The sequence below is a fragment of the Aythya ferina genome (assembly GCF_964211825.1).
Source record: "Aythya ferina genome assembly, chromosome: 2".
Lineage (NCBI taxonomy): Eukaryota > Metazoa > Chordata > Aves > Anseriformes > Anatidae > Aythya > Aythya ferina.
The window spans coordinates 16,998,985-17,025,029 of record NC_140297.1 but is presented as its reverse complement, the minus strand read 5'-3'; the positions used below and the strand labels follow the sequence as shown (position 1 = coordinate 17,025,029).

Here is a 26,045-nt window from a genome sequence, read left to right as displayed (position 1 = left end):
CCCCAAGCACTGATTAATCTGTGCTGCCCTTTTTGAGACGCTCTAATATTTAAGCACACCTTAATGAAGACCTGTGTTTGCAAAAAAAAATACAGTTACAACGAACGTAAACCCCTGCTGAACACAGGGAGGATTTTTGCACGTCTGCCACCAAAGGCTGACACCGGGATCTCAAGCTGAAATATGTTAATTTAGCAGTAACTCTTGAAAAGTTTAATTACCTAGAAACACTAATTAAAGTCTAACTTAAAATCAGACAACACCTCTGTTGCAGAGGCAGTTCCCCATTCCCGTAACCAACTGCCCTAACAACCCCTAACCTTCCCCTGCTCGCAGCCTTCTGCAATAGCTGTAAGCCCCACAGCGTTGACAGTACCCGAAATTGAAGCATGAGCTCAAAGAGCAAATTGTGCCATTCAGGACCCTCAAAACACACAAACACGACTGAATTAAGCTCTAAGTGCCATGTTTAGCACACCCGACTTACCACTTTTAATTACATTCTTTCTGGTCGTGAAGCAATACAGTTTCCTACAGTCTTTGTAAGAAAAAAACGCATGCTTTGGTATGACACATCCGCACCTACGTGGTTCGTGACCCTTTGCAGGAGTCTTGGGCACTGCAGAGATCAGCAGCAGGCGTTGGCCACCATGCAGGCAGCTCAGCAGTGAGGGGGCACCAACTCTATATATGTTATATATACAAACATATATACGTATATATATATCAGAATGGAAATATGGTGCAATTGGAAACATAAAAAGACAAAAAAATTTCTGGCCTGCTCCTAAATAGCGATAGTCCATAGTGATTTCCTGGTATCCAAGGCTCTCCTTGCACTGAAAAGGAGGAGCTGTTCAAACTGAAAGAGAAAAATACACTATTTTTCCCTGTATTTCCAAATGTCTGTGGGATGTTCAGCTCTGCAGTGGGAAAGAGCAGAGAACTCAAATCAGCCCAAGAGCAGGGGCAGGGGGAGAGCTGTATCGAGACTGGTTTACCTGCCATCCAGGCAGTGCCTTACGTTGTAGGACACAATGTTCTCCCTGCTTGAAGAGAACTGCATGTCTTCTCGAAGAGACCAGCTGAGAACAAGTCACGGACAGCCAGCAAAAAGCAAGTCCCATGTCAAGTTACGAAAGGACTGAGAAACAAGACGGGACTTGCTGTCTTACTAATCTGCGGGGAGGCTCTGGGAGGGCGCCAGGTTAGTTAATCCAAACACACAAACAAGTTAATGATGACCTGAGGGAGCAACACTGGATTTACACACCGAAGGAAGCACCGTGTAGGAAAATGTTAAGAAACTGCCTGTATGTCAGAGCTCAATGCTAGTATTTCACAAGCAGCTTAATTTGACCTTCTGACACACACCAAGAAGCCGAACCTCCCATGGAGAATCCCACAGCATCCCTTAGTTATCACAGGCTGGGAATTCACAACAGAAACTTTAAGACTAAAGCACCCAAATTATCAAGTGCTTCTGGAATACCCTACAACACACCCCCTGAGGACCAGGTCAAATTATGACCTGGTCTGAGTTTATACCATCCAACCTAGAATTTTGTCTCTTGAACTTGCTGCATTTTTCATTTCAATTGCTATATGAGTGAAATTGTTACACAAACTGAAAAAAAAAATCAAGTAAATATAAAAAAGTTCATGCAACAAGATTTCCATATCTAAATACCAGACAGCAGGAATCTGAATTCTCCAAGGAAGAAAAAATACTTGTTGACTCCTGGCTTTAAAGACGCATATAAAAACATTTTGATTCCCAGTCAGTTACTAATGTAGTAAAAAAATTCATCAGCCCCTCTGAGAAGACAGAAATTATTCACCTTCTGAAAATGTTTTCAAACTTAAATGACAAAAAAGCATCACTTCTAGTTTCGTAAGTAGAGACACCAGTTTACAACCCAAAGTCGGTCTCAGACGACCTTCAAAAGCATGGGATAAAGAACTCTACAAATCCACTGACAAACGTTTCCTAAGATAGTTGTATCGTATATTGTAGCTTTCCTAAGCTCCCTGTTGAAAATCATTCTCTAAAATCACTGTTAAAAGGACAAATCTCTTGCCACCATGTCCTAGTTATCAGAAAATATCTGGCACGAACAGAATCACCCTAAGCCTTTTTGCTGCTTCCTTCAACCACATTCACATCCTCCCCTTTTCTTTTTATTTCATTTTGAGGACAGAGTAGTATGCAAGCAGAACTGAATCCTGTATTCATGGCTCATTTGTTATGAATCGAGCATCTTCCTGTGAAGCCACCCCTCCTGCAGAAGCAGGAAGCTTAGGATTATTTTTTTTTAATTTTATTTTTGCAGCTGGATTCAACAACACTGGGAGGAAAGGCTACTGAATAAAAACTGGATTTTCTGTCAACACATTTTTATTTTAGTACAAGCTCAAGTACCCTCAAAAACAAAAATATGTTTGAACAACCACCCTTTAAAATAGATCCCAATATTAATTACTTACAAGGTGTCTCTACTCTCCTTCCTTCCTTACACTGAGCATTAAAACCACCGTCTTCAAGACACAGGAACGTCCCAGTACTTTGGAGACTGAAATTTTGTTTAGTATCCCTAACAGCAGCTGTCCCGATCTTCCATATTTCCTGTAATTCAAGGAACTACCTAACAAGCTTTAACAGCTGGGAGAAGCACAGCAAAACACCACGTTGCTCAGATGTGGAGAGGGTGCATCTTACCCAGTTAGCACACCAAACGTCCCCGCACTTTCTAACCATTTTCATCTCCGCAGCTTTTTGTGCTGTATTTTGTTGTGTAGAGACTCGGCCATCACTAGGGACAAGCTCATTTGTCTCTAATTAGCTGTGATATAATCATACCGTAGAAGTGAAAATTTCTCCTAACAAGCAGTATTTAAAATACTGTGCTAGTGAGTGTAAAATACCTACACTGCCTGTTCAGGCAGCACTCATTAGCCACCACCTAGTCTGAGATGCAGCTAATGAAACAATTACTTGTCCTTCCTCTGAACCTGCCAGTCCAAATTCTCAGCGCTGGGTGTGTACGGCAGGAAGGCTGATCAAAACCTTTTAACCAGCTTGTGTGCTGCTGGGCCACCTCTTCTGTCACTGGGAAAAACTGGAACTCGGAGATAAAAACCACATCTGCTCCGTGTCAGGTGTGAAAGCGCTTGGTTTCAGTCATCCTTATAAGACTCTGATGTGATGATTTTCTGGAAACGGAGGTTAAGAGAAGTAAAATACCTGGCTAGAAGTCAGAAGTATCTGACTACTAGTTTAGCACAAAATTACAGATATTCAGAACTTGTTTCAGGCTTCTGTCAAACCAGAGTGTTATTTCCAATGCCATCACTACGCTGGTTCTGTTCAGTTGTTTTCTGATCCACCTGGGAATTACGTGCCCACAAAGTCAGCTCTGTGTTCTCAGTACATAATAAAGCTGTTGGTAGTCTGAAAGTTTAGCCCACCAACCCACACCCTTCCACTGCTAGCAAAGGCCTGACACTGCCTGTTTGCTCTTCAGCCAACCTCTTACAAGGAGATAAAAACAGTAATTAAGAAAAACAGCAACCCTTCAATACCTCAACTAAAGGGCACTCCCGATGATTGCGTTCTGCACTACGTGGCCACGACATCAAACACATGCTGAAGACAATGCAGGTTGAAACTAATTCTTGCCCCAGCAACCAGCAGTACAGCACCTGAGCCTGACTCTGGGCAACCACAAATAACACCTCCAGATTTGTAGAGCTCCTCGGTAAGGCCACTCTTAACCTTGATTGTTCACAGCACCTTGTGAAAATTAGTTCTATAACTCATGCCACATGTAAAGCACTCCTGGCATTTCGTTTGGCACCCCAAGTTGTCAGATATAGTGAATAAATAACCTACTACTAACTTCCTTCCACGATTTATAATTATCCTTCATGTAATCCTTCAAATACCTTTTCCGAACCAAAATTAGTTGGTCCTTTGTTTCTGTTTTTTAATGGAGAAGCCACTTCATATCTCTGATGTAGCCTGCTACCCCTTTTCATTTACACTGGCTAAATACCCCCAGGATACTTAGAACTAAGTCAGTCCCAGAGCAGATGCAAATGTTCAGGTACTGACAAAATTTTGATGGTAATATTGTTTTGTCCAGGAGTTTAGAAGCAGGCTATGATTTTTTCCTTTCCTATCCATCTATACAAAAGCTCAGGAACTTCCCAACATTTTCACATGTGAGCAGGAGTCAGGGCCCAGTCCCTGCCCCTATGCAGTAACTAGGTCAGAAAATTCAACACCCATCACTTCACGCGACGTGCGCTGGGTGATGGAACAGGGACACCTGCTCCACTTCTGATACCACATTTGTCTTTCCTCATTGGGAAAAAAGAAGGAGCCCACAGCCTCACCACCCTGCTTCCATTTGTCCTCCTTGTCCCCAATTCCTTTTAGAACAAAAACCAAAACCCACAACTATTTCTTATCACCAGAATAGCAAAAGGGGGGCTTTTATTTATGGTGCAATTCAAAAGTATCTTTTGACAGTAGTAAATAAGTTAAATGAAAACAGCGTTTGTAAAGCCAAATACGTATGAGCGTGCAGAAAATTCTTCTATGTTTATCCCAAATAAAAGTGAACCAAACCCGTTTCCAGCAGGATGAGGAGGCATAATGGTGCCATGTGCAGTAACTCCTAACTGCATACGAAAATCATCACGACCAGAAGAACTCTAATGCAAATACCGGCATGCAGGCTGTCACAGTCGTCAGCTGTGAAATAAACATATAAAATAATAGCTCGACATTATGTTTAAACATAGATGTAGAAGTCGTTCTCCCTGGCGTGTCTGGTGAACACGGCAAACAAAACACGAAATTGGCATCCACAGCTCGTGAAGACTCTAGAATACAACGACCAAGATAATTTGTTACAACAAGCTGTCTTTCCACAGTACTTTTTATTCCTGTTATAATAAGAAAATCATTATCTTTAAATATTAAGTTCTGACCAACATAACATCTTTTTAACCAACTCACAAGCACAGATCTGCCTTTTGATCCTTTCTGCAAGATGCTTCTGCCTGAGAACATTCTCCCCTTTTAGAAAAAAAGATGTTAACAAGTTCACGCATTAAACCACAGCTCTCCAGCACATAATAAAGTCCTTGAAATTCAACACTGCCTTAAGCTAGTCATTACAAGTTACTGCTACAATCACTTCTTAATTGATTAAGAAATAAACGCAGTATCAATGAAGGTGATAAGAAACATTTAAGACGGTAAATATCTAATGGGAAAAGAGAAAAACAAGAGAGAAAGGATTCAGAGCGCTCATTAAAGTGAAAAATTCCTTATGCAATTACTTAATAGGAAGCTGAATACATCTATTCACTGGATCTTAGCAAATTAAGTTTGCCTTCTTTTCTCCGAATTCCATTAATACACAGACATCATGATGCAAAAGAAGTCTGCCCAAGCACTTGTACTTTTGTTTTGAACTGGAATGTCTCAGCATGGCAAACATCCCTATCTTTTTTCCATCTGTCCTACACATTTACTCGTGTTAAACTTGTGACCAACTCCTATATGAATTAATAGGAAGTTAGGTGCACTAAAAAGGATCAAAAACCAGCTAGTTACTTAAATTACAGTGAGAAAACAAACTGGAAAATTCCTGGTTTTGGTTCATGCTTCATTTCTTGGAACTTACATGATTTACTAGAAATTATGAGTATATCTTAACTTGTTTTTTCCATACCTGATCAACTTATTTGACTATTTGAAAACAATAATTTAATTTAGACTTGGAGTTGTATTAAGGCAATTATGTCCCACGTATGAAAACATTCAGATTCTTAACCACTTAGAATGTGTAATTAATTTTGCAGCCTGTAGATCCCTGTAGTGACTGCAGATCCCTCGACTATAAAAGATTTAGGCTGGACACATTGCAGAGGCATTTTACATTTGGTCAGCAGCTTTAAGACATCTCCTTCAGAATTTTACTTGTGATTAAGCTCAAATTCCCAGCTATGTTCTGCCCATCTCTGAAAGGCTAGAAAAGTTAATTAGAACTACAAAATTAAAGTACACACCCTAAAAATTACAGTGCAGCGTTACTTGTAATGCAAGATACACGTGTACTCAGAAAGCAACCACCCAGCTATACGAGATGCTCTAGGGACTGCTGTACAAAACAGGTGCTTTGAAAAGATGCAGAGACCATCCATCAGCACTGCACTGCAGAGCAGAAGTTGGAGTCAAGCTAGCTAGCTTCGACAAGGAAGAGGAATCCTGCAGAAGAGTGAGAACGACAAAATCAAAGCAACAGCCTGTTGAAATCTCTGCAGCAGAATTATGTTGCAGAGATAAGCAGGACTCGATGCTGCATATTACGAGAAGAGACAAATGCTGCAACAGCAGACAAGAGAGATAATGCGCTCCAAAGTGTTTTCAATGTTCAAATGCCTAAGAATGAACACATCTCATGGCTATTATTATGTGATTTGAAATGAGTAGGATTTAAATACAGCTTTGACACGATGCTGAATTTGGAAAACATCTTCCTGTTTATGAGCTCAAGTGAGCGGCAGAATAATGGCATCATTCACAGCAAATTAAGAAAGGACGTAAGAGGAATTTTAGAAATGGTGATAAAATTGTGGCATGAATTGTGTTATTCAAGAAAGCAAGTAATGTGCTTTTTTAACAATCATAAGTTAAGAGTTTCCAATAGTTTATTTCTCCACTAATAGTAATAGATAATACTAATAAAACATTTTCCACTGTAATTTGACAGTAACACTTTTTTTTTTTTAAGAAAAGCTGATGATACATGTTCAGACATTGCAGACTATGAAAAATTTCCTTTACGTTTTTGTAAGGGGCATACTCAGTTTTAGCTACTGAGTACATGTCAAGAGAATGAATTTGAAGCAAGATGGCAATGCAGCAAAACCAACCGAACAAAGCTCACAATCTGTGTCCAGAAGGTATGTAAAATGGTTCGAGTGTTAGTGATGATCTAGGAAAATGAGGCATCAATCAGTCTTTCTAAATTAAACAGATTTTTTTGCATGAAATTAAATAAAGCAATAATATTATCCTTTTGTTGAGTTCAATGAAAAGCTAAAAATGTGGCTAATATAAGACTTTTTTTTTTTTACTTCCTTCCTGCAGATCAAACTAGAATCCATTATCTTCTTTTTTCTGTATCCCAACAGATCAACTAATGCAGTACATTTATTTCACATGTCTCTAGTGAGTGAACAACTGAAAAAGTACGAAGAGGAAGCACTTCCATTAGAATAATATTGAAACAGTATCTGTCTATCATGAGCCATTTCAATTTAAAAAAAAAAAAAAAAACTAGTGCTGTGTTACTTCCAATTAATGATTTATTGGGAAGGATGCCTCTGGAGCTTCTAAGTTAGGACTGACATTTGAACAGGACACAACCAGGCACAAGCAAATCAAACTGAAGTAAGCCTAGTTTTCGATGGAGAGGAGAAAGGTATTTCTATTACGATGAGAAATTGTGGGAGAGGTTCCCTCTACCCCACTTATTCCAATGTCAGTAAAATGCATTTACCAGAACTTCTAAAAATGATGTTCTTCAGCTAAAGTTGCTAGTTCTCTGAGAATTTCAAGTGTTTGTATGATTATTAAGGGATGAAGGTATTGGAAATGCAATCAGCTTTCCATCATTACATCAGTTCTGCCCTGACAACTTCCTCTGCAATTTACTTAGGTGAACATCTGTCTTGATAATGACATTTCTCGGTGCAAGGTAGGCGCTGCCCAACTTCTTTATGATCCCTTTAGATCCTTAACAACCCTTTTTGGTCCTTAACAAGCAGCTACTGCTCCTTTTCTATCCAAGGAGCTACACACTGTTGATTTTGAGCAGCAGTGCACTGGATTCCTCTTCCCAGTCATTTCCTTGCCTACATCCTAATAGGGGTATCACCATCTCCTTCATGCTCCTTTCTTCCCAGTAGAGACAGAAGAGTTCTTAAATCATTGTGCTTCTTTATCTATGACCCTTCAGAATTTTGTTTTCTTTTTTTTTTTTTTTTCTCTAAGATTTTCTTCAATCTTAAAGAGAAGACATTAGTTTAAAACCGTATTCTGAAAAGACAGGTAGGGCATTAGACAGAAAAACAGTCACGCATCTATAACATCACCCTCCACTGCTCACGGTAGCAGCAATCACAGCGCAGACGTTCACTGGTTTGAAGCAGTTTCAGCACTGTAGTTTCCAAAGCAGTACTGGATTTAATAAATTCCCCAATGCTCGCTGGTTGAAGCAGCAAAAAAAGCTTTGTTTTACTGTTCTACTGTATAGTGCCAGAACAAATTATTGTTGGCTACAGAATGCAAGCCTTAACCTAAGGTTCATACTTACAGTTGTTATTCTTCAGCTGTCAAACTGAAGAGGAACATCAATAAGCCACATAAATCTGTAAATGCTGATTAAAATGCAAAAGGAGAATCAGCCGATGCACAGAGGAATTACAAGCTTCCAGAAAACGTACTCATCTCCCCGTGGAAGAGTGATGTTCCAGTGTGTCTCAGGTTGTTACTTATGTTTGGATTGAATATCAGCAAACATCAGCTCCTGGAAGACTTCAGTAAAAAGGCATGCCCTGACATTAAAATATCACTTTCTGACTTCTAAGTAAAACCGAAGTAGAACACCTCCGTTTGAAATATTTAATTATGCAGCAAATCTAAATCTCGTATCCAATTTTCTTTCACCAAAACCTCTTTACCTCAACATTACAGTAACTTCATTTATTCTTAACATTAACAGGTGCTGTTTGAATCCAGTGCCAAAGAGAGGATAGGACACAAGCATAATATTACATTTGGAAACACGAGTGAAATTTGGCAGAAGCTGATGCGTTGAGGTATCTAAGACACTGCACATGTGCTCCTTGCAACGTGCTGTGCCAACTCTGAAAACTACACCACGTTAAGGTAAGATGTCTTACGGGTCAGATGTGTGGACTGCACTTGCTCCATACTCCAGACAACACAGGGCACAAAAAACGAACCCACAAGGGCTCTCCACACGCACACATTTTCCTTCCACCTCACAGCCAACCCCAAAAGGGTGCAATCATACCAGTGTTCACAATAATTTTCATGAGTGCTTCTTTCCTTACTTTATAGATTATCTTTCAAAAAAATGAGTAATGCATCCTGTTGCAGCACATTAAATGCACAGACCCTGGGAATTGGGTTAACTGAACATAAGCCACTTTCTCTTAGAGCTGCAGAATTTTTGGCACATATCAAACCCATGCATTCTGCCGATGAGTTTCCATCCTCACGTTTTCACCCTATCCATACAAACCATTCAGGGCATGACACGCCCCCTTTTTCCAGTAAGGAAGGACCATCCATTCACCCTTTGTGCACACTGCCACAGAAAGCCAAGGCACCTTTCTCCGATATCACAGCACGTTTCATAGCATGCAGGAACTGTAGAGCTGAAGAAATTATTCATTCACTGAGACGACTATTGTCTCACAGTGAGAACTCCAGATCTATCAGGCTTCAGCTAAGAAGCAATAGATAATATTTTCATGGTTTCATTGAGTAAAATGTTTAACTTTTTTTTTTTCCAAGGTAAATAACCCATTAAGTTGGCTGAATTTCATTTTCTTGACAACTTTGCCCAAATGAAACTCCCATTTCACATAGGGAGCAGGCAACGTGGAGATACACATATATGAAAACACACCCTCTAAGTCTGGTTTTGGAAGTCGATGCTTTGGAAGTTTAAGAGCTAATAAGTTTCCCGGTGAGGTTATCACCTTCTAAGATCTCCCATTTTCGGTAATCCTGCCTTTTTTGTCTGAAGAGAGAAGGAACTTTTCACCCAAGTGTTACATCACTTAGGAACTAACAAGAACGATGTTTCTTCAGCTTGGGAAGTAGCTTCATAGTAGGATCTTCCATTATAGCCTGCGCATACAGGTAGCAAAAGCATCTTCCTAACAGAAAACTGCAGGAAGTGGTAAGGAATTTAGTTTATAATTAATAGAAGGCTTACATGAATGCCTAAGGTACAGCCCGGTTTCCTACCACCAGCTTCACTGCCCCAGCACTCCCCAGTATGGCTGTCAAATTCTAGCCAAGCAATCAATCCCATCAGCATATGGCCCTAACGTGCCTGCCTCCGTACTTCTGTAGCCAGGAGCCTAATCTTTACGAGTTGCAGTGTTGAACATTAGAAGGCTTAAGTTCTTTTTTAAACCTGGGATATAAAACCTTCCAGTGCATTATAAACACTGCTAAGTGTTTGTTTTACTTTTTCCAACACATCAGCGCTTAGGATTCTAAGTGGAAGGAAAGTAGGTCAGGTTTTCCTACTGAAGCTTTTTCAAACTCTTTAATTTTTTGTAAATTCTACAAAACGCATCTGCCTTTTACATCCTTCATTAATATCTTAAGAATACAAACCTCTGAAGTGCACTTCAATTTATCAAAAGCCTGAAGAGTAGCAAGCACCTATAAATATTAGAGAAATATTTCAGCGTAAGTCCATTTTTTTGTTCCTATGTGCTAGGTCTGGCTTATCTTTGATCACAGATTTTTGCAGTAACCCATTAAAAATGCAGAAGGAATTTGCCCACGCAGATCAGCCACAGAATAGTGATCTGAACATTTCACAGCCTGCGGGGTGAAAAAGGTGGAACCCGTGCACTGGAGGGGTGCCTTCAACACCTTCATAGGATCGTCTGCATTTCTCACTGAGAGGACATTCACCAAGTCCCTGCTGATTAGGCAATAGTCTCAGGGTTTAAAATACAGATTTTTCTGTCTTCCTGTACACTGCAGCAACAAGGAAGCTACTATTTGCTCCTTTTATCAGCAGCAGTACAAAGAATAAGGCACACCCTGCTGAAGCAACTGGAAAAACCTGCTGTGTGAGCACAGGCAAGCGAGCACCCATACCCATACCTTCACCTCGCGCCACGTTTCCAGGTCTCCACGGGGACTTGGCCTCAGCCTAGCTGGGAAAAGCCGAGCAGGAAGGCAAGGCCTGGGCATAAACACAGCATGGTAAGTCCAAAAGAAGAAGAACAAATATTAAACAAAAAGGACAATCTTGGCACACGACCTGGTTATCGCCAACTGATCTTGAACAAATTGAGGCTGAATACCGCAAGTAGGTTCCCCATGCTGAGCACAATTTAGCTCCGGAACAGGCTTCTAATTAAAGTCGTGGGGGAAAAGGCCCAGCTGGTTTTGAGGCAGAGCTCCATATGGCTATGGCTGTACGCTGAGGCTTACAAGAGCATGGAAATAAACTTGATGAATAGGGAGCTCCTTTCCTGTCCCACATTCCTGGGAGAACAATAACTGTCAACCAAACAGCATCGCTCTGATACAGCTCGAAGATACAACCATCTGCCAGGCAGTACCCACCAATAATTAGACCAGAGAAAGCAAAAACGCATCAATGTCATCGCGGGACAAACTTCGCCAAGAATAAACTTCACAGAGGATCTTTTCACAAATGCCTTAGACTCACAACCACGCTTCCCGTACTTTCATAGCAGAAATTTATTTTTTCAGACCAAGCATTACAGGTTGAAGAGAAGATGGGCTTTCAGGCTCACCAACCTTTCCACTTGCTTGACATCTAAGACGTACATAATGAAGTACACGAGCTGGTCTAATAAAGAATATTTGCCTCCACCTACGAGTGCTTCAAGCTGGGAGACCATTTCATCCTACTGGGTCCAGGCTGGGGGTGGGGAGTGGGAGGAGGATCTCATATCTTTGTTTATTATTGCAATGTACCTGAAATCGAAGACAAACAGCATAGTATTTTTGGCTGATTGACTCCACCTGTTTATAGACAAAGTCACTGAGCACATCACGCATCTACTGTTCCCCTTCTACGTGCCCATACCGAAACGCAACGACTGAGGGTGTAGCATGAGTGCTCATCAGGAACCGTACCCGTAAAGCAAACTGAAACAAAACTATTTCCTATTTCTTATAAACCAAAAGCTTAGGATGCTCAAGGAAATTACCTGGCAGCAGCCAAAAGAGCAAACTATAGGAAATATTTTTTTCTATACAATATCTAGGTTAAGTTATAATAGCCATAGCCCAACTGTTCAGGTAAGCACTTGAGACATCTTGAGAACGAGTCCTTCAGTGGCTGCTGAACAGAACGGAGCCGACACAGCCTGTCAGAGCCCCAGGTTTTGACAACAGCCAGGCTGCTACACCAGAACACAGGCTGCTCTACAGCCATTATTGCTCTTTATTCCTGAACATCCTCTCCTGGTCACTTCTGAAGAAAGTATGACAGGTTCCTACATTCTCATCAGGAGACCTCCCTTCATTAACACACCATTTCAGCTTCCTTTCTGCAGTTGATTTCCCCTCTCCCTAACCCCTTGCAAAACTATTGTGGTCAAACACACAGAAACATTTAGCAGAACAAGAAGAAGAAAAAAAAAACTTGTGTCCGAGCAGTAAAGTTTACAGAAAATAAAACTGTATTTTCTCAGCTTTATTCTCCTGGTGAAGCACAGAGCAAGGTAGCTGCAGGAGAATGTTACAATCCATTCTTAGTTTGTATCACACCACATTTTGCTCTACTATTTCAGTACATCTGGTTATACTAGAATACCAACACTTTTTTAGACTTGTCATCAGAATAGCACACACTTACATTGACTTAAGTGCCTGCAGAGCTGATTTATAGTATATTCCAGACATATGACTGTATAATTCAGACAAGCTTAAAAAAAGTATGCTGAAAGAAGATACTACCAAGGACTTCCCACTGGCTCTGCTCAGCGTAAGAGGACATATTTTACTTGACCTACCCTACTAATCTCAGTAAATTGGACCTCAGCAACAGATGCAAAGCTCAAGTGACCACTTACAAATCCTTAGTGCTGCTCCACCTCCAGCCTTTGATCAGTTTTCTTCTCAGAGTACCAAAGACCTGTGCTCCTTGGGCTATGTAACAGGCTCCTCTTAGTCCAGGAGCTGATCTCTGGTACCAGCAGCAGGGTTACTGCTTCCAGCTTCAGCTGTGTTGCTCCCTATCACATCCAGAAAGGCCTACATTGGCATACAACAATGAATTTTAGATCTAAGGAGTTCAGAGACTGTTTGGGTTATTTTGCTACAAGATTTGATATCAAATTACAGAATTACTACGATACCATCTATGTGCATGCTGCCGTTTATATTTGACAGTCTGACCCAAAAGTAGCTGAAAAGGATGATGAAATCTACATTCAGACAGCTTTCATTCCTCTGGAAATTACAAAACCATAAGCACACAAATTGCTTGAAGCATAATTCACCTTTGCACAAACTTAAGTTGAACTAGAATTGTTAGAAAGAGTATTTTGGATCATAAATTGCCTTTACCCCATGGGTCCTTACCTATGTTTGTACTAAAAACATAAAAATTGAACTCTTCAGAAACACTGTAAGCATTGCAAAGCAAATAAAAGGAAAATTTGTCTACACAGAACTAACTTCTAGCACTTGGAAAACATTTGGGCAGTAAGAAACACTATCTTACCCTCTTCTGCTTCTTCCAGGCTTCTCCCATGGAAAATAGACAGGATTCCCCATCAGACATCCTTGCTACTATCCCGTGCTGAACCCTGGTCAGGCTCCAGCAGGCTGGAGGATTTTGCTATGCCATTGCAATGACAGCAAAAAAACGTGCCCAAAGTGGCAAGTTTGGTTATTTGGTGTGTGCTTGTGTGTGTTTAAGCATATTATTCTGAAACAATACTTTCAGAAATGCCATCTTTGAAACTTGAATGGGGTGACTCCTGCACACAAATTCTGGATCTCAAGCATGTTGTTTACGCCAAGTACCAGGCTGATAAAGTCATGTAAACTTGCGGTTTTAATACCAAGTTTATTTCTCCCTTCTTCATTTATATTTAATACCAAGCTCCCAGCCCCACATAGGTCATTCTGGCAGCTGGTACAATTGCATGCCAAGTCACAAGCTAAAGACTCTGACACCAAAATGTCAAACCAGCGACCCTCTGATGAGGGTTAAGCAATAGCAAAAGAAATCTGCCTTCCAGAACACAGCCTGGTTGAGCGACATGGAGGCAAGCTCTCAGCATCAGGTCAGGAACTTTCTAAGGAGAAGCCCAAGCCAGCCTGCTCATACTGTTCTCTTTGGCATTGTCTAACAAAAAAAAAGGAAATGGAGAACACAATGCCCCTTGACAAGACGGGTCACTGCCTAGGAACCACTGACCTAGACAGCAGGACTGTGACATTAATTCATAACCAGAATCCAAACGCTAGGGCTGGAACCAGTTTCCTACTTGGAGATCAGAGTAGCTCATCTCTTGAATCCTTAAAATGTTTTTATTTTATTTTATTTTTTATTTAAAGTCTTTTCCATCCCTCTTTTACGTACAAGATTCATGTAAGATCCAGTAGGTTACGTTAGCTTTCCCTTGAGCTTTCCTTTTTCCAAGGATACTGTATTCTCTTCCAACCTTTTTTTCCTGAAATGTGCTGGTTTTATCAAAAGAATGGCGAGCAACTAACATATTTCCCCCCAACTTGGCCTAGGAAATGTCTCATTGCCAAGGAGGCAGGAAAGACTCATCGGTAAGAGGAGTGCTGCAAGAGTTATCTCAACTTTCAAGGTCAAAAGTAGGATTTGTAGACACACACACAAACAAACCCATGCTCCTTACAGTAAGGGCTGTCTTGTGCTTCAGTACACACACTCTTAAAATAATTTTTATGTATAGGAAATGTGCATACAAAAGGGAGTTTATGCATAAAAACGTAAAAACAAATGTGTAGCTTCCCATGTGTGTGTAACTTCTAACTTAGGTGCTTACTTCTAAGTGTCTCTGCTACAATACAAACACTAGATTTCAGGTTACTTTTTCTATTACAGTCTCTATCCAGAAAAGATAACAATGTGGGAAAAAAAATGTAACATTTGGCAAAAAGTAACCAGACATGAAGCTTTCATGCTGGCTGTGGCACATTCTCACTTCTCTGCTGTGGAGCAAGGCTGTCAGCTGTCATCTATGCCCATGCCATGGCTCATCTCTTCAGTCTGCATTCCAGTGCGGAGATAACATCTCGGCATACTGCTCAGGAATGAGTTGTGGAGAAGAACAGGCCCAGTCATTACTTTCTGATTCAGAGCAGTGCATTACTACATTTAGTAGTTTAGTATTAGAGTAGTTACTACATTTTACGAGGTCTCTGAAAAGTGTTCTGAGAATACTGCAGAAATCTGTTTCTCTCTGACAGCAGCAAAAGAGATGAAGAAGAACAAGATCTCATTAGAAGATGCAAGGCAGCAACAGGAGTGAGGCACTAAGATTTGCTAAGGCAGAATGAGCAACAACCCCTGTGAGAAAGACGGTAACATGCTTTAAATTCATATAAGATAGAAGAGCACGTAGGTCGCAAGGCCAGCACTAACTGGGCACAAAGGGAAACTTTAGCCCTTTGCTCATGGTCCTCTCGATTCCACCTGGAGAGAAGGGAAATCAGCATTTGCATTTGACCAGCCAGGGAATCAGAAGCAGCTGGCTGCAAGGAAAGGGATGGAGACAAGTAGACACAAAGGCTGGATGTGGTGCTTAGGGACTCCTTGATGGAGGACTCCTCCTCTCATCCCAGGGCTGAGGAAGTGCACAAGCTGCAAACCAGCAGGCAAATATTTAGCCAGAAGCACCAAACTGTAAGACGACATTTGCTTTTTGCACAACTGGGAGTAACTTCATTTACTGTTTGGGTCTTCACAGGGTGGGCAAATGTGTTAATTGAGATTTCTTACGTAGCTGCTCTGCCATACTAAAAACTTAATACAAACACACTGAGCAGCCACACCAGGTCCAATTACTTAAATTAACATTTTTCTATTCCTGGAGTATGGCATTAAAGGTATTAGCTTTAGCCTGACGTTAGACTGTATCAATGGGCACACAGTGTCTTCAGGAGCCTAGAAATATTCCATTCATAAAATGAAGAGGTTTTCTCTCCTGAAGTACCACCAGGCCCGTTTTCCATCCTGTGAATACATGCAGTGCACCTGCTGGCTCCACGTCATCCCCCAGGCTTTTAGCTGTGATGACAGCAGGCTGATTTTAATAAGCTGCAGTGTTTTGATATGTAATGTACGTGCCTATTGAACTGATACACGCATTTTAAATGTTAATGCTACATCCAAGCTAGATGAAAGCATTAGGGAATTTAGAATAAGTGATTAATTAAGGTGGGGCATTTAATTCCCTGAAGTGAGGCAGCGGTATGCAAAACGGTGAGTTCACTACTCACGTAAAGCACCCAGAATGTCTCCTGTTTTCTTTCAAATTTAATTGCCATCACCCATACGAAGCCAAAACCACTAGCCAGAACTCGTTAAATAGTGTGATACAGCTTGAAGGCTGAGGAATAAAATGGAAATTCAACATTAACGAAGTGGCATTTAATCAACTGTCATTATCGATTACAGTCGGCCACCTACACAACCAAGTTAGAGAATTAAGCATTATGTTACAGATGCTGTCTGCCTCTATTTGTAGAGCAGTAAAAAGAGGATTCGACTAAAAACTCTCTTCCTACAGGATGTTAAAATTCTTAACAGTAATAGAAATAAATCCATTACTCCCTTTGATTTGCTGAACAGAAGCTAACCACTGGTAAAGAGTTCCTGGACCAAGACCACCTATCTTTGTATTAGACATTGGTTATTATGGGTCCTGTGTATTTTTCCAGTTAGTTAACTCTGTTACAATGTCTTCCTGTACCTAAAATACCTGAACTCTTCCTCCACAGCTACGCCAGCTACAGACTCTTCCTTTCTGACAAGCTTCTTCATTAGTTCAACACCCTTCTATTCCCATCTTTTTTCCCCATTGAAATGAAGGCACTTAACAGTCTGCATTTATCACGGTGGGAAAGTTCAGTGAAAAGCCCTAATAAGAATGAATCTAAATGATCTTTATTAAGTGATAAACACATTTATCACGAAATCAGGAATTCAAACACCTCATTGAATACAATTCAGCGTTAGAAAACATTTAAAACATTTCTCATAGTTTCTAGGAAACAAAAGCTGTTTGCAGGTGGCGTAATGAAGTTCTCAACTTTTCTCCCCGTTGCCAAACTGCTCCTTTGGCCCCTGCTCCCTCCAGTAACTGCCTTGCCAGCCCTTCTTTTGCTGCACCTAGGGCAGAAGTCTGCAGGTCCCGTTGCCCAGGAAGACATCTTCCTCCACTGCCGCAGTCCTGGAGTCAGCTCTTTCTGGTCACATTCTCTCTGTTGGTCTGGGTGCACACCGTCAGACAGAAGCAGCTGTCTTGCAGCAGACACGAACAGAGGGAACTCCTGGCACTTGCTGGGTGTCAGTACGCACCTTTCCTACGCTCCTTCCAAAAATCGGTTTGCCTGATGACTGACCACTCAGCTGCTGCATGCTGCTTTTGGTCTCCTTTTGAAACATCCCAATTTCTTGAAGCTAGACAGTTCAGCTGAGAAGCAGCATGCTCACCTCACCTGACCTGCTGCAGGTCTCACCACCCAGCCGCATGACTCGCAGGGCCGTCATCTGACGGCCAAACGCAGCACTCAGCCTGCACTCAAAGCATGCCATTCACAGTTTTATCCCCTGAGGCTCGTTTGCCATTTTGATGCCCTCCCTCGGCCTGGTGGTGGCAGCTGGAAGGTGGTCCATATCACAGTTCGTGTCGTATTTCAAACACATAACAAGCTTTCAAAGCAGGGAGTCACACACCGCCACTCTACTGGAGCAGTGTACGACTACTGGGCTGTAGCACTTGAAGGGTCTCTTTAGCACAAGAAAAAAATCTAGCATCTAATTCTGATGTTATTTAACAGCTTTGGATCCTTGGATAAGAACCCTACAACAGCTCGGTGATGCAGGATGTTCCTTTCCCCATCAGAAAGAACCTGCTAGCACTGAGGTTGGCCTGCCCGAAGCTCTACGTTACCTACACGTGTTCCAGGAGTTATGGAACCAGCTAACTTTGGGCACTGTGCAGCAAAGGGCTCCTTTCAGAGCCTCCCTGATTTACAGATGGCGAGAGAGCAGCAGGGAGGGCAGGGCAGGGAGTGCCCAGACAAGGCAGCTCACAAAGGGCTGCTGTTCCCGCGGTGGGAGCCGCGCCTCGGGCTGGTGGGAGGGCGAGTGGGGAGCGAGGGCACGAGGGGAGGAGCGAGGACTTGAGATCCGACATGCACACAACACAGATTTCATGTTCCTGATAGACTTTACCCTCTGTACACCTTAGCTAGGGAGCGAGCTACTCGTTCAGGAGGTGGTTTTGGTGACTTCTCCAGCAGTGCCAGTGTCAGGACGATGCAGCTTCAGCTTCCCCCTGCGCACACACTTTGCTCACAATGCTGTCAGAGCACAGAAGTTAACTGTGTTCACAGCTTCCCAAATGACCCAGATTACAATGAGATAATTAACTGCTCGCCAACAGCTACTTCATTGAAAACCTCTATCGCTGGATCTGCTAGACCACAGAAAAACTTCATTACTGCGTTGGTTAAGCCCCTGAGAAGAAACTTATGGCTGTTGCTTTAGATCAGTTCTCTTCTGCAAGACTTATAAACTGTGACAAAAACAGAAGCCTTTCTACCAGCTGAACTTGCAACATCTTAAAAAATAGAAAAAGAAACCTCTCCACCAGCCAGTTGAGGCTTCTGATTCTGATTTGGCCACACATAGTGTGTGAAATATTTATACTTGGCTCTTATTTATAATTAACAACGTCAGTTCCATTTCTTTAGATAGCATTCGTGGTGTGCTGTCAATGAAACAGCACTTCTGGATTTCATATACGAAACAATATTGTTCCTTTTGGAACAGACTCATTTGCTAAAGCCAAGCTCAGTCCACCAAACAATACATTATGAGTGCAATAAAGATTTTCAGTGCTCTTTATATAAATGGATATAGACATTTCCAAGCTCTAAGACATAATTAGTAGCTCTGAAGCAGTTTTACTCTACTCTTGAACATGTTATATGATTTATAGTATAATTTATTTTGTAGTTAGTCATTAACAGTTGGCTTAATTAGCAACACGCTTTCCTATTTTTTCAGAACTTATTCCATCATATGCACTGAAACACCATAAGAAAATGTAATCATTCTTGACTTAAAGAGGCTGTCTTTATAAGACAATAAAGCAGCACACCGTCAGAATTAAGAAATCTTATCCCATGTATTGGTCCACCAGCATTTCACAGCTTTGTTTACTAATACTAAGAAGAATATAAAATTATTCTTGGTCTCTCATCCCAATCCACACGCTGTTAAGGACCAGAGAAAACAAGTGACAGTCTAATCCAGTATCAGAAAACTTTTGGCAGAAGAGTATTCACAAAGTAATCCTACCTGTAAGGCTGTCTTTACTTCAAGGTGGACTTAAGATACACATTTTCCAGACTGTAGATTCAATGGAACCTGAAGAAAAAAGGAAAGGCTACTAGTATTATGACATTAGGGTTGGAAACATGAAGTATCTTCATGCTTTTATTCTAAACGTTAAGAGCATGTACTCCTAACAATCATTAGTCTATGAAACCTTGCAAAAATAAGAAGAGTCAGAAGAGACTTTTAGGGTATGGGGTGGGGGGATGATGAGTTGCTAATTGTTCTGCATCCATGCCTACCCTAGGCAAATTCATCTTAAAGGAGTAATTAAACAAAATTATCTCAAAATATGCCTAAGTAAGCTTCATCTACCTTATAAACATCCATAAGGCTTCATACGTACATAATCACATTTTATATGTGAACACCACAAGTCTGGGTACAAACTAGTACAGGTTAGCTTTCTCCTACTATTCTTGAAGTCCAAACTCAAAAACCCTTCAAGCATGCGTGACTTGATGCTTCCAGTAAAGGTGCTCGTTTCTTTGCTTCGTTCTGCTTTGGAGAGCCAGCAATAACCTCAAAACCATCACTAGCTGTGCACGCTGACATTTAGCAAGCGTCTTTTTCAACGCTCCACCTGGCATCGTGCACTGCCTCCTCCTCATGCGGGCGCAGAAGACCTGATGTTCCCAGCCCCGATGTTCCCACAGGCAATGAGCTGCAGGAGCAGCAACGGCGTAACGCAGCACAGAGGGTGCTTGGGCAACAGAACCACCGCGAACCCTCTACATGCATGGCAAGAGCTTAAGTCAAAACAGCAGAAAACCTCCAGACAGGGCTGCTCTTTCAGCTTTTGTATTTCACCATATCCTTCTCACGCTGCATATGACAACAATCACACCTCCCATTGTATAAATCTCTGTGGCTTTGCAGTATCGTTTGTAGGTACAGTTCACAGATTCTTTCAGTGACTACCTTTAAATACTGATGACATTCCAGATGTAAAGAATGAGTTAATTTCAGGAGCTTCTCACTGCAGGTCTGTGATAGAATTATTGCACCACTGACTACACTGCACGCAGTTAAAGATCTGCAAAAGCTCGAGATTAGTTCTTTAAAACTAGCAAAGAATTGCCTGGCTGTTTATTTTTTTATTCTATTAAAATCTTCTTTCTTCAAGATATAACATATTGCACGTGGGCCCTGTCCAAATTTTTTTTATTGAGGCTGAATTTTGACTTGTGATTTCATTCGAGTTACCCAAGAAGAGCAATAGCAGGATCGTATTAGCCTTCACAGCACCGAATTGAAAAGCAACAGAAATAAGACATAGGCCACAGTAACAAGATGTGATCCCAAGGGATTAAAGATACCGAAATCCTTTTACATTAGCTGCTCATCTTTTCTCCATAGCTAGCAACTGGGACATGAAGTCCATTCTAAACATGATTCAGAATGTAGATTGTTAAACCATTTTCAGAACAAAACCTGGGGGTCGCAGAACTAGTCTGCTTAATGCTATTGCTCAAAACACATGGAATTTGTTATCCTTCCAGAGGGGGGGGAAAATTCAAGTTATATTCCCTGCTAGGCGTAACGAACAGAGATATTTTTCAAAAACATCAAAGCAAAGTTCTGTGCATCTTCAGACGAGCTATTTTTGGTGTTCCCCTAAATGCAAGACTGCTAACTGAAGGAAAGAGCATGTCAAAGTAACATTAATCACTGTCCTTGGAAACTCACTCGTCAAAGAATTTTCCTGAAGGCCTCATGGTAACCCTCAAAATGGTCCTGGAAAATACACTAATGCGGAGCCAGAGCTGTTCTCAGAGCTGCCATAACCACATGGGACAGAGCAAATGGTCTGAGCTGTCAAGGGATGTTAAGGACACTGCACTGCGAATGTTATCTGAAATGTCCTAAGTAATGCTTGCTGCCTGCCTCTGTACTTCAGTACCAATACAGGTCAAAGAATCATAGAATCATAGAATATCCCGAGTTGGAAGGGACCCATACGGATCATCAAGAAATATTACATAAGTTAGATATTGCTTGTGAGGTAAATACCCACAACTAAAAGCAGGTATAAATTACTTGTTATGTATTTCTAAGACTAAAATCAGTGAAGGACAAGTGAATATACTATATCTTTGCCTTAATGAACCACGCACAGTAGCAACCAGGAGGAAAACTTTCCCGGTGATGGAGCAGGAAGAATATATTCACCACAGGCTACGATTAAGCTGTATTAGCACAACTATGCAGGAAGCTTTCAGGACTTCTACACGTAACTCACCTGGCTCTAGATGGTGAAACTCACTTAATTCACTGCAACAGCTTTCAGGAGGAGGTACACTAGGAGACAGCTAACAGACACTTTGCTAGCAGCAAGACCAGATTTTTTCCTACTTTTACTTATTATCATAGCAAGTTCTACAATAATCCTTAACACGGAAGAACCAGTTTAGGGGGAAAGATGCCACTGAACTACTTTTCTTAGATCCCTTCTGCTCCCTTCCATATGCTAGAGATAAATGAAAGGCTCGAGCTTGCCCGGGTGCTTGCCACATAAAAAGGAGAGATTCAGCACAGGAAAGCACAACCAAAGCTCCAGTTTTCCGTGAAAGGCAACGCTGCAACATCATAAGAACAGATGGGCGTTCCAGCAGTTTCCAACAGCATCTTTGTGAGAATCACAGGACTCCCACCAGGCACGCAGGAAAGGGCTGGGAGCTGTCACTTAGCAAGCTTACTTGTGACTGCTTCCTATCAGGAGCTGGGAAGTCCTGAAAATTTGAACAAAATTGCAAATAAGCATCTAATGTAATAGCACATTATCTTTATCTAGCTTTCTCTGCATCTGGTATTGACTTTTATGCTGTGCTGTTACAAGCTGACAGCTCCAACTCCTGCCTCATATAAAAATTGAGCTCCAAATTGAATGCTAGCACACAGAAGACAGCTCACTGCATGCACAAAAAGCCACTTTAGCTGAGGTCCACGGCCCATCTCTCAGTGTCCTGCCTCTGATGGGGACTGCTAATGGATGCCTGGAGAGGAGAGCACGCACAAACACAGGGCAACGCTTCCTGAGCGCTCCCTGCCACTTGACAGCACCGTGCGGCGCTGGGACCTCCTCCGCCTCCTGTCCACCGTTCACATGTAGGTAGAAAGATGTTCACATTAAGAATCTGAGCTCATTTAAATCAACTTCTCACCATTTGGGTTGCTGCTTTGCTCTTTTGGCTGTGCTGGCACAGCAGAACCCCGCGGGTCCCCTCCGTTCATTCCCTAGCCCCAAGAGATTAAACCCGAAAACCCGAATTAGCTGTTGCTTTAGGACTGCTTTCAGAACCGGCGTGTAATGACGGTGTGGAGCACGGGAAGCCTTGCCCAACCCAAGGGTGACATTTCGTGAGATCCCCCCGCCGGTCCTACGTGAGATTAGAGATTTAATCGCCCGCATCCCCCAAAGTATCGCGCGCTCTCATTAAGCACATAACAAAGCTGTAAATTAAGTAAGACCTTCCTGTAGACAGCGCCAAGAAGTAAACATCCCTGAAGGAGGATGATAAAGGATCAGAGGGAAACGTTAATTACTATTTTAAAATGTATACACGAAAGATGGGGTTAGCGACGCGTTACGAGCGGGTCTCATTAAAACTAGGGTCTGGAGCTAAGAAAACTTGAAATTATAACTCCAGAACCGGCTCGGAAGACATAAACCGTGACGAAGAGGCGAGGAAATTCCGCGCCGGGCACCTCACGGGGGCTGAGGGCGCTGCCGGGGGGCGCCCCCGCCACAGCCCCGCGCCGGGGTACCCCGCGGGGGCCATCTTGGAGCGGGGGGACCGCACCGCCGCCCCCTCCCCTCTCCCCACATCTCCCCCCCACACGCGGCTACGGCCACCCCCAGGGCCCCGGGGAGGCTCCGGGCTCCTACCTGCGGCCGGGCTGCCGGCTGGTGGCGGCGGGGTCGCCGCAGCCTCCCTGCCTCCCTCAGCCCGCAGAGCCGAGCCGCGCCGCGCTCCGCTCCCCTCAGCCCCAGCCCCGCCGCCTCTGCCGAGCCGGGCCGGGTCGGGCCCCGCCCCCCCGGGGGTCGGGCTCGGCGGGAGCGCGCAGAGCCCAACAGCCGCTCGTCCCCGCGGCCGCAAGATTCTGATTGGATAAGGGCAGGGAGGGCGGCGCGGGGAGGAGCGCTGATTGGCCGAGGGAAGGCTGAGGCCCGCCTCCCCGGCGCTGAGTGACGGGCGGTGTGAGGGGCTGAGGCGGCCCCGAGCCCCCCCCCTGTGGTGTGTGTGGGGGCCATGGGGCAGGGCTCAGTAACCCCTCAGGGCACACTGAGGCACGGCTCTGTGCCCCCCCAGGGCACACTGTGCCCCCAGCTCTACATAAAGCACTGTGTGTTGGGCAGGTGTCTGCCTAGTGGGGTTGTTTTTCACCTAACAGATCATGGCGAGGATTCTCCCAGCCCTTTCCATGTGGGGGAAGCACCCAGGGGTGCGCGGCTGTCTGAAGGACACAAGGACCGGCACTTGGGATGGTCCCTTCACACAAGGGCAGCCCTAAGCTGTACCGGTGTGATTAATTTCTGCTATCCTCAAAATACAGCATTGGACATGTCTTTGGACAGCTTTAATTCCGTGCTGAGTGGGGCTTTTCAGGGTTGTCTTCAAGTAGAAGTTTGAGAAACGTTTTTGATGGTGACAACAGCCCACTGGGCTGCATCAACAGTTGCTGAACACCCGAGGTTTTGGGGGCAGATTTATCGCTACAGTGCAACTAATCTCATTGAACCAGGACAACCTCCCCTGTTCTTCCTGTTCAATTTATCATGATAGTTTTTGGCACTCTACAGAACCACACGGTTTCATTATGTTGTCCATCATTTTTGGTTGAGATCAGCAAGTTATTAACAATTACTTCCTTCTTATCCGTATCTTCAAAGAGCTGGGACGTGGTCCTTCCTTTTGTGATCCATCAGCATCTAAAGCATTTCTGAGAGGAAACTGGTTGAACATATAAGGTTAGGTCGGGCATAAATCATTGTAATGTAGAGTAATTACAATGCCTGGAGGTGCTAGACACCTCGAAATACAGCCCAGTTTCAGGATAAATCCGTAGGTTTTGCATTTTTCAAGACCATACTTTAAATATTCATCTCACCTTCCTTTTAAACAAATTAAACAAGATTAAACAAGTGCCAAGCTAATAATTTCCTTCTTTTTATGTCGACTACCCCCCAAGTACTTTTTCATTTCTGCAGACTTAACCTCATTTGGCAAATTAGGCTCTGAGCTCTGCCACTTTGTATGCAAACTTCTAGTTGAGGCCAAGCTGTTGTAGGAGAAAGTTAAATTCCTCGGGATGAGAGCGCTGACAGATTCTAAGCAACAAAACTCCAAAACAAGGCTTCCAGCCAGAAAGATGAATTGCCATCGTACCCATCCAAGTATGACCGTTCTTTTCCTATTATAGGAAACAGTGTTTGGCAAGAGTGGGCTGAGCCCTCCATCAGTTTTGGAAAAGGGCGTATGCTCCACAAACCCAACACAAAGCAGCTCCTGCCAGCTGACCACTCCCGTTTGATACCACAGGAGGTATCAAACCTAGGGAGAATGAAGAGCTTTCCATGGTTTGGTGCTCTTTCCAGACCCAGGGAGACGGCTGTCTCCAGAGGACATTCTCCAGCACAACTTTAGTTAAGAACTAAACATCCCAATGTCATTAAATCTGTCCCAAGTCTGGAAGTCTAAGAGCTAGATTAGCAAAATATAGTTATGGAGTTAAACTCAGGCAAGTTAGTTGCCTTTTGATTTCCTCCTACAGCATTCTCTGGTGGAAAAGGATGAGAAGACATAAGGCACTAGAGAAGCTGTTGTGACACACTAGCGCTCGAAACACTTTAAACGTGACTGATGTGGCCGAGGAATTTTCCTCTGTTTTGCTGACAAGGTTGGAAATCTGCACAAGCAGCATCCTACATCTCCCTTGAAGGAACACAGCCACAGAAAGACAAGGCAGGTGGTTCTGTGTCTGCAGACCGCTGTAGGGCCCACAGAACCTTCCTCGTGGTCTCTAAAGAGTGAGCTGATCACAAGGTCTTGGCCTCGCTCTTTGCAGTTGCTAAGTTGTTGTTACAAGGCAGCTAAAACATATTAAATACCTTCCTAAAATTATTTTTCCGTGCAGGCAATTGCCGTGTCTGGCACGCAGATGTTTTATGATCATTAATGGGAAATGAAAGTAAGACGGTGTCTCTACAAAATGTGGCCAGAACTCCTGGGAGAACTTTGAGAACTCCTACTTTAAATACATTCAGTTGTGTGTGCATAAAACCTGCTTTGGTGTTCACCTCCTGACACTGGCACTTCTGCTGTGCATAGCTGGGATTCTTGCATAATTTAACAGAGCCATCTCAGGTGTCTCCCACTCTGTTCAGAGCACTTGAGCTGTGTTCCTTTCCAGATTTTGGCACGCAGCTTGTATCACATTACGTTTTAGAAGAGCTTACCAACCTTGATTATTTAGAGAATTTCCTAGAAATCAGATAAATTTTTTTCAAACACGTATATTTGAATGGCTCCCAAAATTTTTATGAAATTTGTAAATGACTGCTGTTTGCATTTTTTTAAATTCCTTGATTTT

The 26,045-nt window shown here is 42.7% G+C and overlaps 1 protein-coding gene across 4 annotated transcripts in view; it reads right to left on the bottom strand.

Moving 5' to 3' along the window:
- Nucleotides 1-23,447, bottom strand: part of MPP7 (MAGUK p55 scaffold protein 7) — a 148,477-nt gene extending 125,030 nt beyond the window's left edge. For 2 of the 4 annotated variants that reach the window (XM_084511461.1, XM_084511466.1), the window contains exons 1-2: nt 23,341-23,447; nt 19,416-19,484 (exon numbers count right to left, since the gene is read on the bottom strand). The gene's annotated coding sequence lies outside the window, so the exon portion shown is untranslated. Of the gene's footprint in view, nt 1-10,963; nt 11,046-19,415; nt 19,485-23,340 lie in introns of all 4 variants that reach the window. The other 2 variants (XM_084511462.1, XM_084511463.1) reach the window with 2 other exon arrangements.
- Nucleotides 23,448-26,045: the final 2,598 nt, after the last annotated feature.